General features: G+C 34.9%; 1 pseudogene; it reads left to right on the top strand.

Moving 5' to 3' along the window:
- Positions 1 to 15,879: 15,879 nt before the first annotated feature.
- The window catches only part of LOC122808171, a 49,438-nt pseudogene continuing 47,215 nt past the window's right edge, over positions 15,880 to 18,102 (top strand).

The raw sequence follows: 18,102 nt of genomic DNA, 5'->3' as shown, positions 1-18,102 counted from the left end.
TAAAAATTTAAAAAATTTTATATACATTTTAGAAATATAGGATAGTATTTTCTATTATTACTTCTAATTAATTACAATGTAAACCTTCATCTAGAACTAGTTTGTAATAACAGTTTATAAATATTCTTCTGAGCATAGTCCTATCAGGACATAAGATGGCATGAAGTAAGGATAAATGAATAACTTTATATTTTTAGTTTTATGGCACTCTCATTCTGTAGATAAATGCTTAATTTATACATGGTATTTGTATAGTATTTACTTTGAGGTAAAATGGATAACAATGTGATGTAAGTCTATTTTAAAGTAAAAAAAAAAAACATTGTCTGAAGAAGCATATCTGGAGATACGCGAAAGCGCTCACTTCATCTTTCTAATAAATCGTTTTGCATCTATTTTAAAATGTGGAGAGTCTGAAGTTTATGTTCTGCATCTATTTTAAAGTCCTGAGAACAAAGTGGTGTGTATTTTAGTCTATGGTTGTATGATGGTTCACCAATAGATTTAATCACTGTAAGTTTGTTAATGTCACACATTGTTTAGCTTTTTAAAATATTGTATATAATTTTAACGTAGAGCTAGAGAATTGTGTATTAAGTCATTTATTATTTTAAAAAATGGCGAGACGATTAAGGTTAGCATTAGGTAAGTACTTATTTTGACTAAATACATTGGCAAATTCACTGAAATGCATTTACAATAAGTTAAATCCTAACTATCATTGGGTATTTAGTAATTAATGCGTTTTAAAACAAGGTTTACAAGCAACGATTATATGGGAAATTTTATAGCAGCTTTATATAATGAGAGGCATTTTATGTAACTTGTGTATTAAAGCACAATATATAGTAATAAACTGGCTTTAATCTGTGACAACTGCTTTATAAACGGTTGTTAAAAGCCAGAATTCATAACCATATCAAGATCTGCATTGATTTTATATAGGACATTTGTACATTGCATGCAGTTAAGAGTTTAAACAGAATGCATTCATAATATTTTAACTGAGCAGTAGCAATATTATTTAGCTAGTTATAAGATTTGACAATATGAATGGTATAAAATGTTACAAAAAGTTATTAGTTTAATAACATTGTAACTTTGTTTTTATGGTTTTGCTGTATTAAGTAAACTTCATTTATATAATGTGAGTTGAATACCACTTTAAAAATAGGATTGATTAATGAGATTAGACATGTGATGTATATATAAGGGTTGAATAAGGATTTTTTAAATGTTAACGGTCTAATGAAGCTTACGCGAAAGCACTTACCTTTTTGTATACGAATAAATATCAGAAAATGAACGTTTTAAACTGTTTAGTGAATGCTTTATGCTGGAATTGTTGACAAGCCTTGGTTATCACTCAGCGGCTTTATTTGGAACTTTTGCTGCTTTATTAACTGTAAGCCAAGAGGTATTTACTTTGTTGGAAACGCTGGTTTTATTTTTTGAATTTTATTAGCTTTATTAACTGTTGGAAATCCAGTGTTCTAGTTTCTATATATTCTAGCTTATATACTTTTTGGATATTGAAGCTACTTAGTTTATTGCTCTCCTGTGCTCACTGTTGAGTTTAATGCTTTGTCTTAATGGAGCAATTGTGAGCTGTTACCTCGTGTTTTGGTTAATGTTAACTCTGTGATAGAAGATTGTTCTACCTGATTCCATAGTCACCAATTTTTTTTATTTATTTATTTTTTTTGGGTTAGTACATTAGTACAGCTCATGTATCTTAATATTTGCCTATTTATTTACCTTTGAGCTATATACACAACACAATAGAAGTTGATGTTTAAGCATTAGAATATTTTTCATAACTGGCCATATCATCACTTAAGAGCTTGCCGGATAAGCTAAGAAGGGTTCCAGATGGCAACTTTCGGAATGAGGTTGGATCTGTACATATTTTGTAAATATAGTTATATAATTCTTCTTAACTTTGTTCTCACTTTTAAGATAAGTTTTCCTGTTTTGTTTCTTTTTTATCTCTCTCAAATATAGGGGTTAGGTGGGTAGGCACTAGGGTAGATTTGATAGAGTTATGTGCTGTATTCTTTTTGGATGTCACACACTCACCTATTCACGAATTGATCTTGAGTCACACATTACTTCACCTCCCACTCACCACTCTACAAAATCTACTGTCCTAACATTAAATTCTCCTAACCATGAATGATATGTGGGATATAATATTCTGGAATGTTAGAGGGCTCCAGGATAGAAAGAAAAGGAATTTGTTACTGCACTTATTGCTTAAATCTTCAGTGGATATTTGTTACATTCAGGAATCACACATGCTAGATGAAGACTGGGAGAAGGAAAGGAACAGGAAATGGATAAAGAACAGCATTTCATCTGGATCCAGTTGCAATTCCGGGGGGTAGCTATTATTATCAAAAATTCATTTAAACTGTCTGTTATCGACAAGGGTACTGATCAGGAAGGTAGATGGTGCTATTTCACATGCTCATCCTCTCCTTTTTGCTAAACCAATTTTATTCAGACCTTGTTCAGGACAGCAGGAATTAATTTTAATAATCTATAACATGCTGTTAAATTTCCCCAATTACCTTTATATTATCAGGGGGGATTGGAATGCAGTAATTTACCCTAACATTGACCGCTCTAATAAATCTAAATCTTACAATACACAAGCCTCCCTAGCACTAATGGATTTAGCCTCTAATTTTGATTTGTTAGATCCAGTATCATTTGAGAAATATGCCCGGAAAAACAACAGCTACACTTACTTTTCAAAATGTCATGATTCATGGTCGCGCATAGATTTTTTTTTTAATTTCTAGTTCTTTAACTAAGTGGCATTTAAAATTCTCTACTGAGCCCAGATTCTTTTCAGATCATTTAAGGATTGCTTTTACAATAAATTTTACTCTTAACGCATCCCTAAGAAACAAAGGCTCTAACTGGTCTCTTAACAATAATATCCTTCGTGACCCTATAGTTTCTGTAGAGATCATTAACATTCTTAGTGAGTTCAGCTCTGAACTTCGTGACTTAGACATCCCCTATGATGTTCGTTGGGCTGTGTGTAAAATGGTAATGAGGGGTATTCTTATTCAAAAATCCACCTTCTTTAAAAAAAGAGGAAGGAAGAGGAGAACTGTTTAATATATGACATTAATACTCTGGACTATAAACTTCAATTGAATCATAGCTTAGTCACAGAAAATGAAATGATAAACAAACATAAAGAATTATTTGACCCCCATCAATCTAACCACTCCTTATAGGAACTTAGATTCATAACAGAATATTCTGATTGGATTCAATCTCGTTCTAAGGCTTTAGCTACACTTATTGAAAATAAACACAAACCATCCAGTATAACCCTTATCTGCCATCAAGATAAAATATATAAGTCAAATACTCAAATCATTCATTTATTTCATCAAGTCTACTCTGAGATTTATGCTAGTAGCCATTTTCAAACTCCAGTTAAAGAGATGAGAAAGTATATGAATAACATCGCATTCCCAAAATTATCTGAAAACCAGCAAACAATCCTCTCGGCTCCTTTAACAATTCAAGAAGTCTTACGGGCCATTGCCAGCCTCAAACCTGAAAAAGCTCCAGGGCCAGATGGGTATTCTCCAGATTTTTATAAAACTTTTAAAGACAACCTAGCCCCCATCTTACTCAAGCTTTATAATTGCATATCCATTAACGGCATTGTGGACCTTTATATCAACCACTCTAAGACCATACTAATCCCCAAAAACAGACTGGAAAAATCAAATCTTAATTATAGGCCAATCTCTCTAATTAATGTTGATATAAAAATCTTATCAGCCATTCTTGCCAAAAGACTTAAAAAAGTTATTCATTCCCTTGTTTCGGCAGAACAATCAGGCTTCATGTTCAACAGACATACGTGGGACAATACTCTTACATTGGAAACCATGATTAATCTTACCAAGAATGATACCAACCCAAGATATACTTTGGTACTGGATGCTTGCAAAGCATTTGATAGCATTAACTGGAACTTTCTGTTCTCTGTGCTGTCTTACTTCGACAAACCTCCCGAATTCACCAAGATCATTAAAACTTTGTATAATAGTTCTTATACCCACCTATACATTAACAAATAATATTCTCAACTGATCAAAATCACAAATGGCACTAGACAAAGCTTCCCTCTCTCCCCTCTTCTTTTTAACCTGTATCTTGAGCCATTTTTCTTATTCATATCACAAAAAACATATCACTCAATCCCTAAAATTCCCAATACCAGAACTAACTTGATGGCATTTGCAGATGACCCAAACCTATATTTTGACCATCCCTTGTCAGATACCAAGAAATTAGCCTCCTCCTTAAACACCTTTGCTTATATCTCTGACTACAAAATCAACCAAAATAAATCTTACATTTTCCCGCTCAATCCCTTAGCTCATAGGCAGTTCTTCCTTCCAGATTCACGCTTTCATATAGTAGACTCCATTAAATATCTGGGGGTCTGTTATGACCATTCATCTTCTTCAGTACTACATTCCAACATAACCAAAGTATGGGTAACACTCACAAGATATGTCTAGATGGCAACAGATGAAACTCCCTGTGTTAGCAAAAACATCTATCATTAAAATGAACATCCTCCTCAAGCTTCTTTATAATTTTTATGTCTCCATTTCCTCCATTCCCAAAGCTGTTATTACGAAAATTCATAAAGCCTTTACGAAGTTTATATGGCATCCCAAATCTGTTAGGGTGTTGTATCAAAGACTCACCCTTCCAAAAACTAGGGGAGGCCTTGCAATGCTTGATCTGCATCTCTATTATAGGATTATACACAGTAACAGAATAATTACAATAGCCAGCTTTCATCCAAACTCTGTATCATGGACACCTTTATGGGTAAAAATGTGGTATAGTCACACCCTGAATAACACTTTTAATCCCAAAGCTCTCCCTTTTCTAGACCTATCAATTCTTAAGAATCTGAAATTGCACAATATCCTAAAGGTTACAATTAAAACCTTCCAAGAATTATTTAAATCCCTGAATCTGGCGAATGCTCTTCTCCTCTTCCAGCCTATCCACCTTAACCCGAATCTTAAATTGAATGGCAGTATGATTAACCTAATAAACTACCCCCTGATTAAAAAGATTCACTATGGGATATTCATAAACATAGACACCTATCACTTACAGAACTGCTATTTGTCTTAAATTTTTCTAAAAAATATCTCATAATCTTGACGCAGATAAGGGAAATTATTGCATCCCTACCTCATATTCATATTGCTTTGGACTCTGACTGCATCCTGGTTGAAAAACTGTTGCATAGTTTAGCCATCAAGAAAAGTATGCTGTCTACATCTTACAAGCTTATAATCCCGATCCTTTGTCAGGAAAGAATTACGTACGCAGAATATTGAGATCAACAGGAATCTAACATACCAGTAGAACAGAAATTAGCAGCTATTAAATCAACAATTAAGTTTTCCCCATTTAAAAAACTCACCTATACGCAATTTATGATCAACAACAATTTATACTTCACTCCGGTGCATTTAAACAAATTTAACCTGAATGTATCCTCTTCATGCCCCTGTTGTTTCTACCCACATGCTGATATCCTACATATATTATGGTTTTGTAGATACTCCCACAGTATTTGGTGTTCTCTCAAGGTGAGACTTGACAAAATCAGTTACCATAAATCAACTCTCATGGGAAATGGCTTTGCTCCATATCACTAACCTCAAGATATCTAAATTAAAATTGCATATCCTAATAACACTCTGTCTACTTGTAAAATTTTACATTACCAAACATTGGATAGATCGTTCTAAAATCTCATGAGGAGGGTTCAAGAAATTGGCCATTAAATATATTACCTCATAGAAGCTTTTAATTACTAATTTACACAAACAGGCCTATTACCAGAAATTCTGGAACATCATTTTTGAGCTTTTGACTGATAGTTAGCTTATATAAACCAAACCACTTTATGACCACCAAACTATACTCACCTTTATCCTTCTCTAATTGCAGTTTTCCCTCTCTATCTCTACCACAAGTAATGATGGCCAAAATCAAATTAAGTATGACTTTTTTTCTTTTTCTTTTTACCTGCTTTATTAACGTTAATCAAAAGTCAATATTGTGGGTGCAGTTATAGTATTCGTCTTTGGTCATTTAGACTACTCTTTTAATTGACTCATAGTTATTTTACTGGTTCTAAACAGCACAAGTGTATGTATTGTATATAACAAGTTATCTTTTTTTTTTGTTTTTTTGTTTGTTTTATTTGTTCTGGTCTACATTACTAATCTGCATGTGTTTTGTGATGTTTATTTCTATGGCAAAATAAATAAAAACTCTTAAAATGTATTTATTTACTTATTTATTGATATTTGATTACTGGGAAAGTCCGACTGGGTAGAAGCCCATTTTCTGTGGAGGTCCGGGAAGAAAAACTCCAAATTAATTACAAAACATTTTAAGAAAAATAATTATAGCAAATTATTTAAAGAACCAAACTGAAAAACTGAAAAACGTATAAAGAAAATATAAAACTTAAAATGACCACCACGAGATAATGTTGTTTAGCGCTTTCTTTCACAATTTAATGCGTGAACTTCGTCAGAAAAAGAAGAGTCTTCCCATACTCTTCTTTTATATTACATAATAGGAAATGATGTCATAAATTGACTGACACAGTAATAAAACCATCTTATATCTGTATATGTTAAATTTAAAATTACACATTACAATACTTAATAGTAAAAATAATCACGTTAAAACATGCTCATTTTAGAACCAATAATATGAACACTTTATCTTTGGTACATATAATGTTTTAGTCATGTAAAAAAATATATATATGTGTATTTATATCAATATAATTGAATACTTTATCCCATATGTAATGATTGTACAAACTATGTGTAAATGCACTGTGTAAATATGTGCACACACTGATTTAACCAGTTTTCTTTTTGGCATTTCTTATATAACAAACTTGTTGTTAAAAATTCCCTTACAAGGTCATATATAATGACAGAAATACTGTATCTTATAATATACATTTTTCTAATACTACCAATAATCTACAAACACTTTCTGACAGATGTTAAACCAATTAGTCTATCTATCAACCAAAAAGCACTTTAAATTAATCATCTCGTTTAGACCTGGTGGACTGTCTGCCCATAACATAAGTTGCCACAAAGATTCTCTTTGTTCCAACTTATTGTTCAAGTCACCCGTAAACACACCCTGTTCTATCTGTTCCAAAATGTAAAACTCAAATTTTTTGAAATTTTCACAATCTACAGAGTGTCTGGCCAGAGCATTGTTTTTATCTTTTTTCTTGATGGCTAAGACGTGCTCGTATATTCTACGTCTCAACATTCTTTTAGTTTTTCCAATATAATAACTTTCGCAGGTACAACAACTTGCCAAATAAACAACAAATTGGCTATTACAAGTATAGTATTTTGAAGCCCATAATGTTCTACTCAAATGTTTTATCTTGATGAAAGAGGTGTTACTAAGGAACCTACATTGCTTGCAGTTGTTGCATGCATAAGTTCCCTTTTATTCACAAGAACTCTATTGACTTGTTTGAAACTATTTGATCTCTCTAAAATTAGTTTCATGTTTGTAACCATTTTGAAAGTGAATCTTGGACATCTACCCACAATATTGGACAAATCCTTATTACCTAGAATTATGTTCCAATTCTTTTCTATTGTATTTTTTATTAACCACATTTCATCAGTGATCGGTAATGGAAAGGCACTGTTGTAATCTCCTTTTGTTGTAACCTCTTTCCTTCCAATAATACTCGGGGCCCCTGCTAGGACATCAATTGATGTCAAAATAGGCCTAGCCACCCCCCGTCTCAATTTAGTTACTTCGTCTTCCAATTTCATCAACCAACTAATACCATAGCCCCTTTGTATAAACATGTTTCTAAGAATCATTAACTCTTCTTCGTAGACCTCATCCTCAGATGTTAGTCTACTTAACCGAATCATTTGCCCTTTTATCACTCCTTTCTTCATATGTTCGGGGTGGAGGCTATCCTTATGCAAATATTGGTTGACGAAACAAGACTTCCTGTAAATTTTACTTTGTATGTTACCTGTTGCACCTTCCATTTTTAAATTCAAATCTAGAAAATTGATCTGTTTACCAAAACCACCTATTTTGAATATTAAAAATTCTGTGGTTTTGTTTAAATCTTCCACCATAATATCAAAATCTCTTTTCTCTCCATCCCAAACAAAAAACAAATCATCAATGTATCTGCAATAAAATATCACTTTTCTGAAACTTTGATGTGTTTTTAAATGGTTTCTTTCCCAGTTGGCCATCACAATATTAGCAAAGGCCGGTGCAACCCTTGACCCCATAGCCACTCCAGATAACTGTTTGTATAGATGTTTGTTAAATCTAAAGATGTTATTTTCTAACACAAGACCCATTAATGTACATAATGTGTTTACTCTATCTCCCTCAAGGTCAGTTTTAATAGTGAGATATTCTCTCATGTACTCCAGGCCTTCTTCCTGGTTAATGGATGTATATAGGCTCTTCACATCTAAAGTTGCAAAGAATGCCTTCTCACTTGTGATTTTAATATTATGTAAAATTTCTAACAAGTGCCAGGAATCTCTCAAATAATACTCAGAACTTTGTGCTATGGGGTTAAGAAAGTGATCTAACCACACTGAGATGTTTTCCGTTTTAGCATTTTTTGCAGATACAATTGGTCTAAATGTTAGTCCTTCCTCTGTATTTTGTATTTTAGGAATACCGAAGAATTTTGACATGTTTGGATTTTCAACTATCAAAAAGTTATAGTCAGATTGATTAATCTCACCTTGACAAAACATGTCAAACAGTGTTCTATCTATATTCTTAAAACTCTCTTTTACTGACTCCAAAGACACTTTACAATAATTAATGTTATCATCTAGGAGTGACTCAATTCCTTTTTCATATTCTACGTTGTCCATTATAATAATCTTACCACCCTTGTCGGCTTTCATTACCCTTAAATTGGGATTTCTAGCTAGCTCGTCAAGGGCTTCAAATTCCTCTTTACTTAGATTGTCTGTTGCCAGGAATGTGTCTAATTCCCTAAATTGCCTTTCACAAAGTGTCTTTGGAGTCAGTAAAAGAGAGTTTTAAGAATATAGATAGAACACTGTTTGACATGTTTTGTCAAGGTGAGATTAATCAATCTGACTATAACTTTTTGATAGTTGAAAATCCAAACATGTCAAAATTCTTCGGTATTCCTAAAATACAAAATACAGAGGAAGGACTAACATTTAGACCAATTGTATCTGCAAAAAATGCTAAAACGGAAAACATCTCAGTGTGGTTAGATCACTTTCTTAACCCCATAGCACAAAGTTCTGAGTATTATTTGAGAGATTCCTGGCACTTGTTAGAAATTTTACATAATATTAAAATCACAAGTGAGAAGGCATTCTTTGCAACTTTAGATGTGAAGAGCCTATATACATCCATTAACCAGGAAGAAGGCCTGGAGTACATGAGAGAATATCTCACTATTAAAACTGACCTTGAGGGAGATAGAGTAAACACATTATGTACATTAATGGGTCTTGTGTTAGAAAATAACATCTTTAGATTTAACAAACATCTATACAAACAGTTATCTGGAGTGGCTATGGGGTCAAGGGTTGCACCGGCCTTTGCTAATATTGTGATGGCCAACTGGGAAAGAAACCATTAAAAACACATCAAAGTTTCAGAAAAGTGATATTTTATTGCAGATACATTGATGATTTGTTTTTTGTTTGGGATGGAGAGAAAAGAGATTTTGATATTATGGTGGAAGATTTAAACAAAACCACAGAATTTTTAATATTCAAAATAGGTGGTTTTGGTAAACAGATCAATTTTCTAGATTTGAATTTAAAAATGGAAGGTGCAACAGGTAACATACAAAGTAAAATTTACAGGAAGTCTTGTTTCATCAACCAATATTTGCATAAGGATAGCCTCCACCCTGAACATATGAAGAAAGGAGTGATAAAAGGGCAAATGATTCGGTTAAGTAGACTAACATCTGAGGATGAGGTCTACGAAGAAGAGTTAATGCTTCTTAGAAACATGTTTATACAAAGGGGCTATGGTATTAGTTGGTTGATGAAATTGGAAGACGAAGTAACTAAATTGAGACGGGGGGTGGCTAGGCCTATTTTGACATCAATTGATGTCCTAGCAGGGGCCCCGAGTATTATTGGAAGGAAAGAGGTTACAACAAAAGGAGATTACAACAGTGCCTTTCCATTACCGATCACTGATGAAATGTGGTTAATAAAAAATACAATAGAAAAGAATTGGAACATAATTCTAGGTAATAAGGATTTGTCCAATATTGTGGGTAGATGTCCAAGATTCACTTTCAAAATGGTTACAAACATGAAACTAATTTTAGAGAGATCAAATAGTTTCAAACAAGTCAATAGAGTTCTTGTGAATAAAAAGGGAACTTATGCATGCAACAACTGCAAGCAATGTAGGTTCCTTAGTAACACCTCTTTCATCAAGATAAAACATTTGAGTAGAACATTATGGGCTTCAAAATACTATACTTGTAATAACCAATTTGTTGTTTATTTGGCAAGTTGTTGTACCTGCGAAAGTTATTATATTGGAAAAACTAAAAGAATGTTGAGACGTAGAATATACGAGCACGTCTTAGCCATCAAGAAAAAAGATAAAAACAATGCTCTGGCCAGACACTCTGTAGATTGTGAAAATTTCAAAAAATTTGAGTTTTACATTTTGGAACAGATAGAACAGGGTGTGTTTACGGGTGACTTGAACAATAAGTTGGAACAAAGAGAATCTTTGTGGCAACTTATGTTATGGGCAGACAGTCCACCAGGTCTAAACGAGATGATTAATTTAAAGTGCTTTTGGTTGATAGATAGACTAATTGGTTTAACATCTGTCAGAAAGTGTTTGTAGATTATTGGTAGTATTAGAAAAATGTATATTATAAGATACAGTATTTCTGTCATTATATATGACCTTGTAAGGGAATTTTTAACAACAAGTTTGTTATATAAGAAATGCCAAAAGAAAACTGGTTAAATCAGTGTGTGCACATATTTACACAGTGCATTTACACATAGTTTGTACAATCATTACATATGGGATAAAGTATTCAATTATATTGATATAAATACACATATATATATTTTTACATGACTAAAACATTATATGTACCAAAGATAAAGTGTTCATATTATTGGTTCTAAAATGAGCATGTTTTAACGTGATTATTTTTACTATTAAGTATTGTAATGTGTAATTTTAAATTTAACATATACAGATATAAGATGGTTTTATTACTGTGTCAGTCAATTTATGACATCATTTCCTATTATGTAATATAAAAGAAGAGTATGGGAAGACTCTTCTTTTTCTGACGAAGTTCACGCATTAAATTGTGAAAGAAAGCGCTAAACAACATTATCTCGTGGTGGTCATTTTAAGTTTTATATTTTCTTTATACGTTTTTCAGTTTTTCAATTATAGCAAATTAGACATAATATTAAAACATTCATTAAGAATCAATACAAGTTATATAACAATCATTTAACATTTAAACCAAAAAGTAAAAATGTCACACAGTCACACCAATTAGTAAAAACAGACAGAAACCTAGCCAAGCTAGAGTTTTCACTTTGTGATACCTTAAACTTCCTGTAGTAGAAGCCCATGGGATATATGCAAATCCTCTACTACATGAGGTTTAAGGTATTACACAGTGAAAACTCCAACTTGGCTATGTTTTTCTTGTAGCCTTTACTAATTATTTACTATTTAGAGAAATTTTATACAGTTTGTAAACAAATGAAAGCTAAGTTAGTCTTGTAGTTTTTATTAAGTGGTTTCTCTGTGTGACCTTTTTAGTTTTTGGTTTGGATGTTAGTTGGGATATTGTGCAGATATCATTATGGTTACGGACATCAGCTCAGTGTAAAGACCCTGTGTTTCTGAAGTAATGCCAATCCACCTTTGCTGTGCTGATGATGTCATAAGAAGGCTGAAACATACACGTCCACAGCTAGTGGGGTTTGGCATTGTTGGCCTGAATGTATCCACAAAGGCTTAACAAGAAAAAGTAAAAAAGTCATAGACATTCATAAGCCATGTAGCTGAAACACTTGATGTCCTTAAGGGGGCATTTGCATGTATCCCATGGGCCTCTACTACAGGAGGTTTAAGGTATCACACAGTGAAAACTCTAGCTTGGCTATGTTTTTCTTGTAGCTTTTACTAATTATTTACTATTTAGAGAAATTTTATATAGTTTGTAAACAAATGAAAGGTAAGTTAGTCTAATACAAACAGGAATCACAATATGAAGTGAGGTAAAACAGACTGATGGTATATTTAGAGGAAAAGTCATGGAAGAGAAACTGATAGTAGTAAGGAAGTAAGTGAAGAAGGGAGAGTAAGGAGGTATAAGGAATGAAAAGATACTTGTTCACATTTAGCGATATAGTTCATCCTGGTTTTGAGCAAGAACAGAGCCAGATTTTAGCTAAGAAGTCTTTCAGAGCTGTTTTGAAAGATGGGAGGGAGAGCATTGACCTGATGGATATAGGTGAGGAGTTCCAGGCCTTAGCAAACTTGTACAAATACAGACAATGCCTAGCAGATTTAATAGGTCTGTAGACAGACAGGAGTTTTCGGTCATTGGATCACAACGACCGACTGGGAACATAGTTGTGTAGAATGTTTTTTGGTGTTGGACAGTCAGATAGATACTAGATAATTTTATAGGTGATAAGAAGCTGTGTATATGTTAGTTGACGTGGCAGATCTAACCAATTTAGGCTTTTTAGTGCTATATAGTGGTGGGTTCTGGAAGGGGTATTTGCTGCAAATTTAGTAACTTTGTTATAGCATTGTTCAAGTTATAAGAAGCCTGGAGATTACTGAGGAGTGCCATAAATAAGTGTGGGGAGGAGATAAGTAGTGATAAGTGTAGTTTTAGTTTCATCTGTGAGTTTTGGCTCTGTAAAGCATCCCTAGTTTTGATGAGTTTTTCTCAAGCAATTTTGTATATGCAGGTAGAATATAAGATGATCATCCGCTATCACCCCTAATAATTTGCTATGAGAAGTAATTTCAATGGTTGAATTATCATGAGAGAGGACTTTAAATTTTATTTTTTCATGAGAGAGGGATTTGGGGGAAATGTAGTTGTTTGGACTTTTTTAGGTTGAGCAAGAGTTGTGAGTTAAAAAGCAATGTTTCAGTGGCTGTTACAGCTTTCTGAGTAATTCTTTGGAGGTGTAACATATATGTGAAAATGAGAGTGCAATCCTCTGCATATTGTATTAGGGTGGCCTGATGTGTAGAGGGTGTTCACGAACATAGGAGGGGACCAAGGATAGAGCCTTTTAGTACACTGGTGGTGAGTTGGTGGTAAGGAGAAAGCATGGAGTGCCATTTTACTGGCTGAAACCTATTGGACAGGTAGCTTTGGAAACACAGAAGGTTGGGCTGAGAGAGACCTAGTGAGGAAATTTGAAGTAGAATTTTGCTGTGACAAACTGTGTCGAAGGTTTTAAACAAGCCTAGAAATAAGAAAGAGATAAGTTTGCCATTATCTCTAGCTTTATTGACAGTATTTATATAAGTTAAAAGGGCAGTGCTAGTACTATGGGAAGGATGGAAGCCATGCTGTGTAGGGGACAGGAGTTCTTCCTGCAGAAGATAGTCTAGCAATTGTTTTTGAATATATTTTTCAAGTATTTTGGTGATGGGAGATAAAATTGCTATAGGTGAGATAAAATTGCTATAGGTCTAAAGTTATTACTGTCTGCTGAATTTCCTGCTTTGTGCAGAGGGATAATATGTGACTTTTCCAGAGAGAAGGAATGTGCAATTCCTGGAGTGACCTATTTATAAGGATTGAGACATGATAGGCAATGCTATTGGCTGCTGTTTTTAGGTATTCGCTTGGAATGTCATCAGCTGAAATAGGGAATGGTTTAAGTTTCTTTAAGAGTAGTTTTATATAGGATGTGGGCATAGGCTTGAAGGTGAAAGTGGATGTGGTGATACATGGCTGGTGGGCAGGGCTGGGATTAGATGATGAGGAATCCTTGTTTAGAGATGCTATACTATCAATAAAATAAGAGTTGAACTGTATTACAGTTTCAAGTGGTGAGTTATCAGGAGAGGGGTTTGGGTTGAATTTTGTGCTGGAATGAAAGATTTTTTTAATGGATGTCTAAAATTTTATAAGGTTGTGTTTAGCATTATTCTGAAAGTTATTATATCATAGTTTTTTGTCATTTATTTGCTTTTTAGTACGATTGCAAAGCATTCTGAAGTTTTCAAGATATTGAGGTGTTTTATATTTTTGCTATTCTTTCCATGATTTTTCTCCATCCTGCATTAGCATTCTACTCTTTTTGGACAGCCAGATTGTATTATTTGTTTTTAGTCTCCTCTTTCTAGGAGGTGCAAGGCTATTTAGGATATTTAGAAAAGTTGTACTGAATTAATTTGCAGCATCATCTAAGTGGAGGATTTTAGAAAGTTCCAGTTAATAGATGATAGTGTAGTAAAGAATACTTATGAAATATAAATAAAACACTTTTCTCATCACCACTTTGATCATTGTTATGTGGGGCAGTTTCAATTGCTGCAGTTCTGCTTTAATAAAGTGAACCAGGAAGCTCCATAGCCATAACAGCAGAAGTTAGTAAATATATGTGGCAGTTGGTACCACAAGAAAAAATTTAATACTTAATATGACATTCAAGTCTATGTTTGGCTTTGAGGGACATATTCTCTTTATTAACATAGGTGCATAGCTGTAAAAAGACAAACTGGTAAAAAAAAAACAAAAAAAAAACTTCTTTCAAACTTTGTTCTGAATTCTGGTAAAGAATACAACAGTGTAAATCCAAAAAGTTACAGACCATGCATTGATGAGACTTCTACTTTTTTTTTTCATTTTGTTTCCCAAAGATCAATTATTGCTTAATATAACCAATGAACAGCTTAAGTCAAATGACAGAATCTCTTCTAAACAAATTGATTAAAGGCAAACGTAACAGTAAGTTGCCCTTCAAGCAGTGACCACCATTGGGTGCGTGTCCATGGGAAAAGTGGAAGTACAGTGCAATCACACTTCTGCACTGCTGGATTACTGAATTTAACTTTCTACAGTGAAAACAGCTTATGGACACAACATTTAGGTTTATTTCAAAGCCAACCAACTTATACAAATCAATTCATATCACTATATAACCCACTCTGTATAAATAATTGCAGTACCTGACATGACCATTAATAGAGTCATAGGTAAGTACTAGGATAGCTGCCCTTGTGGGCCATTTCAAAACTAGCCATTTTCTTTTCTTGTGCTCAAATTAACCTATTTATTGGATATTGGGCTTACCCATCCCATGGCTGATAATTATATATTACCCTAATAAGAATAACTGGGATCATACCATAAATAATTTTAGGGGCCCATGCATGTGATAAAGCATTTAGGAGATACCGCTGTCCAGCAGTAGTACGGGGATAGTCCTGGGGTAAATTTACTGTTTCCCATCCATAGATCTAAGCTGTTGTTTAATATGAGCAAGGATGAACTTTGATTAATGTGGATAGGGAGTCTGTTCCAGAGCAGTGGTAGTCTCTGCAAGATATACCTCTCCTTCCAAACTGCATTATTGATGTTACAGAAGGGGTTTAGATCCATAGACCAAGTATATCTGGTGCCATTTGACTAGCTGATGTTCAGCATATCCATTATTATGGTTTCACTTCATAGGCTCGAGTTACTGAAATCCCAAATTTCAGTAACCCGAGACAATGAAGGCGAAAACCAGAATGCTGAAAGATCATAAGAGTGAATTTGAATATCTCAAATCCACACTTATGTATTTCCGGTACATCGCATGTAATGTTATGGTGCCTCATATTGCAGGTGAGTGTTTGTGTGAGTGTTTGTGTGTGTTTTTGTATGTTGTGTGTGTGGGTAAGGGTAGGGAGGTGTAAGCGTGAGTGTGAATGTTGGATTTGTTGGTGTTTGTGTATGTGTGATGTGTATTTGTGTGCGAGCGAGTGGAGGATGGGGTGGTATGAGGTTTTATTTATTTTTTTATGTTATGTGTGACCTCAGAGTTGGTATATATAAGTAGGGGGTGTTCCTGGGGTGCAGCCCCTCACATGGGGGGTGCAGGGGACTTGCCCCCTGCTTATAAGTAGTGTAGGGTTGTGTGGTTTGTGTGCTGTGGGTGGAATGGTGTGTGCATTATTTGGTGCATGGTGTATGTTTGTTCATGATTGTGTGATTTGGGATTGTGGGTTTTGTTGTTGTGAATGGTTTAACTTTATAGTCTCGGGTTACTGAAATTCGGGATTTCAGTAACTTGAGCTTATGAAGTGAAACTATTAGTACTGGGTAGTAGGATGACTTATGCCAGACACTGGCCACCTCTTAGCAGTCTGTAAGACACTGATTGTAGTGACAGGGCTTTGAGTCAGTCCATGTAGGACATGTTTTGACCTTGAATCCTTCCAGTAAGGTAACTCAGTGAGTGTTCCACTTGTTGCATCTGTCTGGACAGATATATGCCAAAAGGGACATTATATGGTAACCATATGAAATGTAGGAGACTGCTATGTCAAGTACTGAAATGTGGAGACTGAATGGCTGAAAGATCATGCATGAGTATACCAAGTCCAAAATGACATATTTTGGAATATTCGAAAACCACAGAAGCAGAGGTTCAGGAAAACAGCAGCAAGTTCTAAATGAACAGGACACTTTTATTCACATAAAATAATGAAATAGTAATCCAGGTGGCAGTATTTCCAAGCACTTTCATCTCTGTTTATTCAGAGACTTTTTCAAGGATCATGATCCTTTATTTTATGTGAATAAAAGTGTCTTTTTCATCTAGAACTTGCTGCTGTTTTCCTGAACCTCTGCTGCTGTGGTTTTCGTTTACTTGGTTTGTGCTGCTGCTGAATCGGTTATATTTAGGAATATTCCCTTTTCTCCAATATATGGCAGTCTCATAGCTGGTATATATAAGTTTGGCAGATGTGGGGGGGGGGGGGCTTGCCCCCAGATAAGAGGGCTACATGTGGACCACACCATGGCTTAAATTCATATTCCAGCACTGACACTGTATGGCAGTATTAATGTGCCGCTGGACTCCCCACACCAGGGCCTAGACTGATGTTCCAGGACTTACACCGCAGTGGTGTATTAATGTGCCACTGAACTCCCCACACCAGGGCCTAGACTGATGTTCCAGGACTGACACCACAGTGAGGTATTAATGTGCTGATGAGCTCCACACACCAGGGCCTAGAATGATGTTCCAGGACTGACACCACAGTGATGTATTAATGTGTTGCTGAACTCCACAAACGAAGGCCCAGACTGATGTTCCAGCACTGATACCACAGTAAGGTATTAATGTGCTGATGAACTCCACACACCAAGGCCTAGACTGATGTTCCAGGACTGACACCACACTGATGTATTAATGTGTTGCTGAACTCCACACACAAAGGCCCAGACTGATGTTCTAGCACTGATACCACAGTGAGGTATTAATGTGCTGATGAACTCCACACACCAGGGCCTAGACTGATGTTCCAGGACTGACACTGCAGTGATGTATTAATGTGCTGCTGAACTCCCCACACCATGGCCTAGACTAATGTCCCAGGACTGACACCGCAGTGATATATTAATGTGCTGCTGAACTCCCCACACAAGGGCCTAGACTGATGTTCCAAGACTGACACCACAGTGATGTATTAATGTGCTGCTGATCTCCCCACACCAGGGCCTAGACTGATGTTCCAGGACTGACACCGCAGTGATGTATTAATGTGTTGCTGAACTCCACACACAAAGGCCCAGACTGATGTTCCAGCACTGATACCACAGTGAGGTATTAATGTGCCACTGAACTCCCCACACCAGGGCCTAGACTGATGTTCCAGGACTGACACTGCCTTGATGTATTAATGTGCTGCTTAACTCTACATACCAGGAACTAGACTGATGCTCCA

Source organism: Protopterus annectens, chromosome 8.part0 (genome assembly GCF_019279795.1).
Source record: "Protopterus annectens isolate FY-2018-M chromosome 8.part0, PAN1.0, whole genome shotgun sequence".
Taxonomy (NCBI): domain Eukaryota; kingdom Metazoa; phylum Chordata; order Ceratodontiformes; family Protopteridae; genus Protopterus; species Protopterus annectens.
The sequence above is the reverse complement of the archived record's forward strand: the minus strand, read 5'-3'. Positions and strand labels throughout refer to the sequence as shown.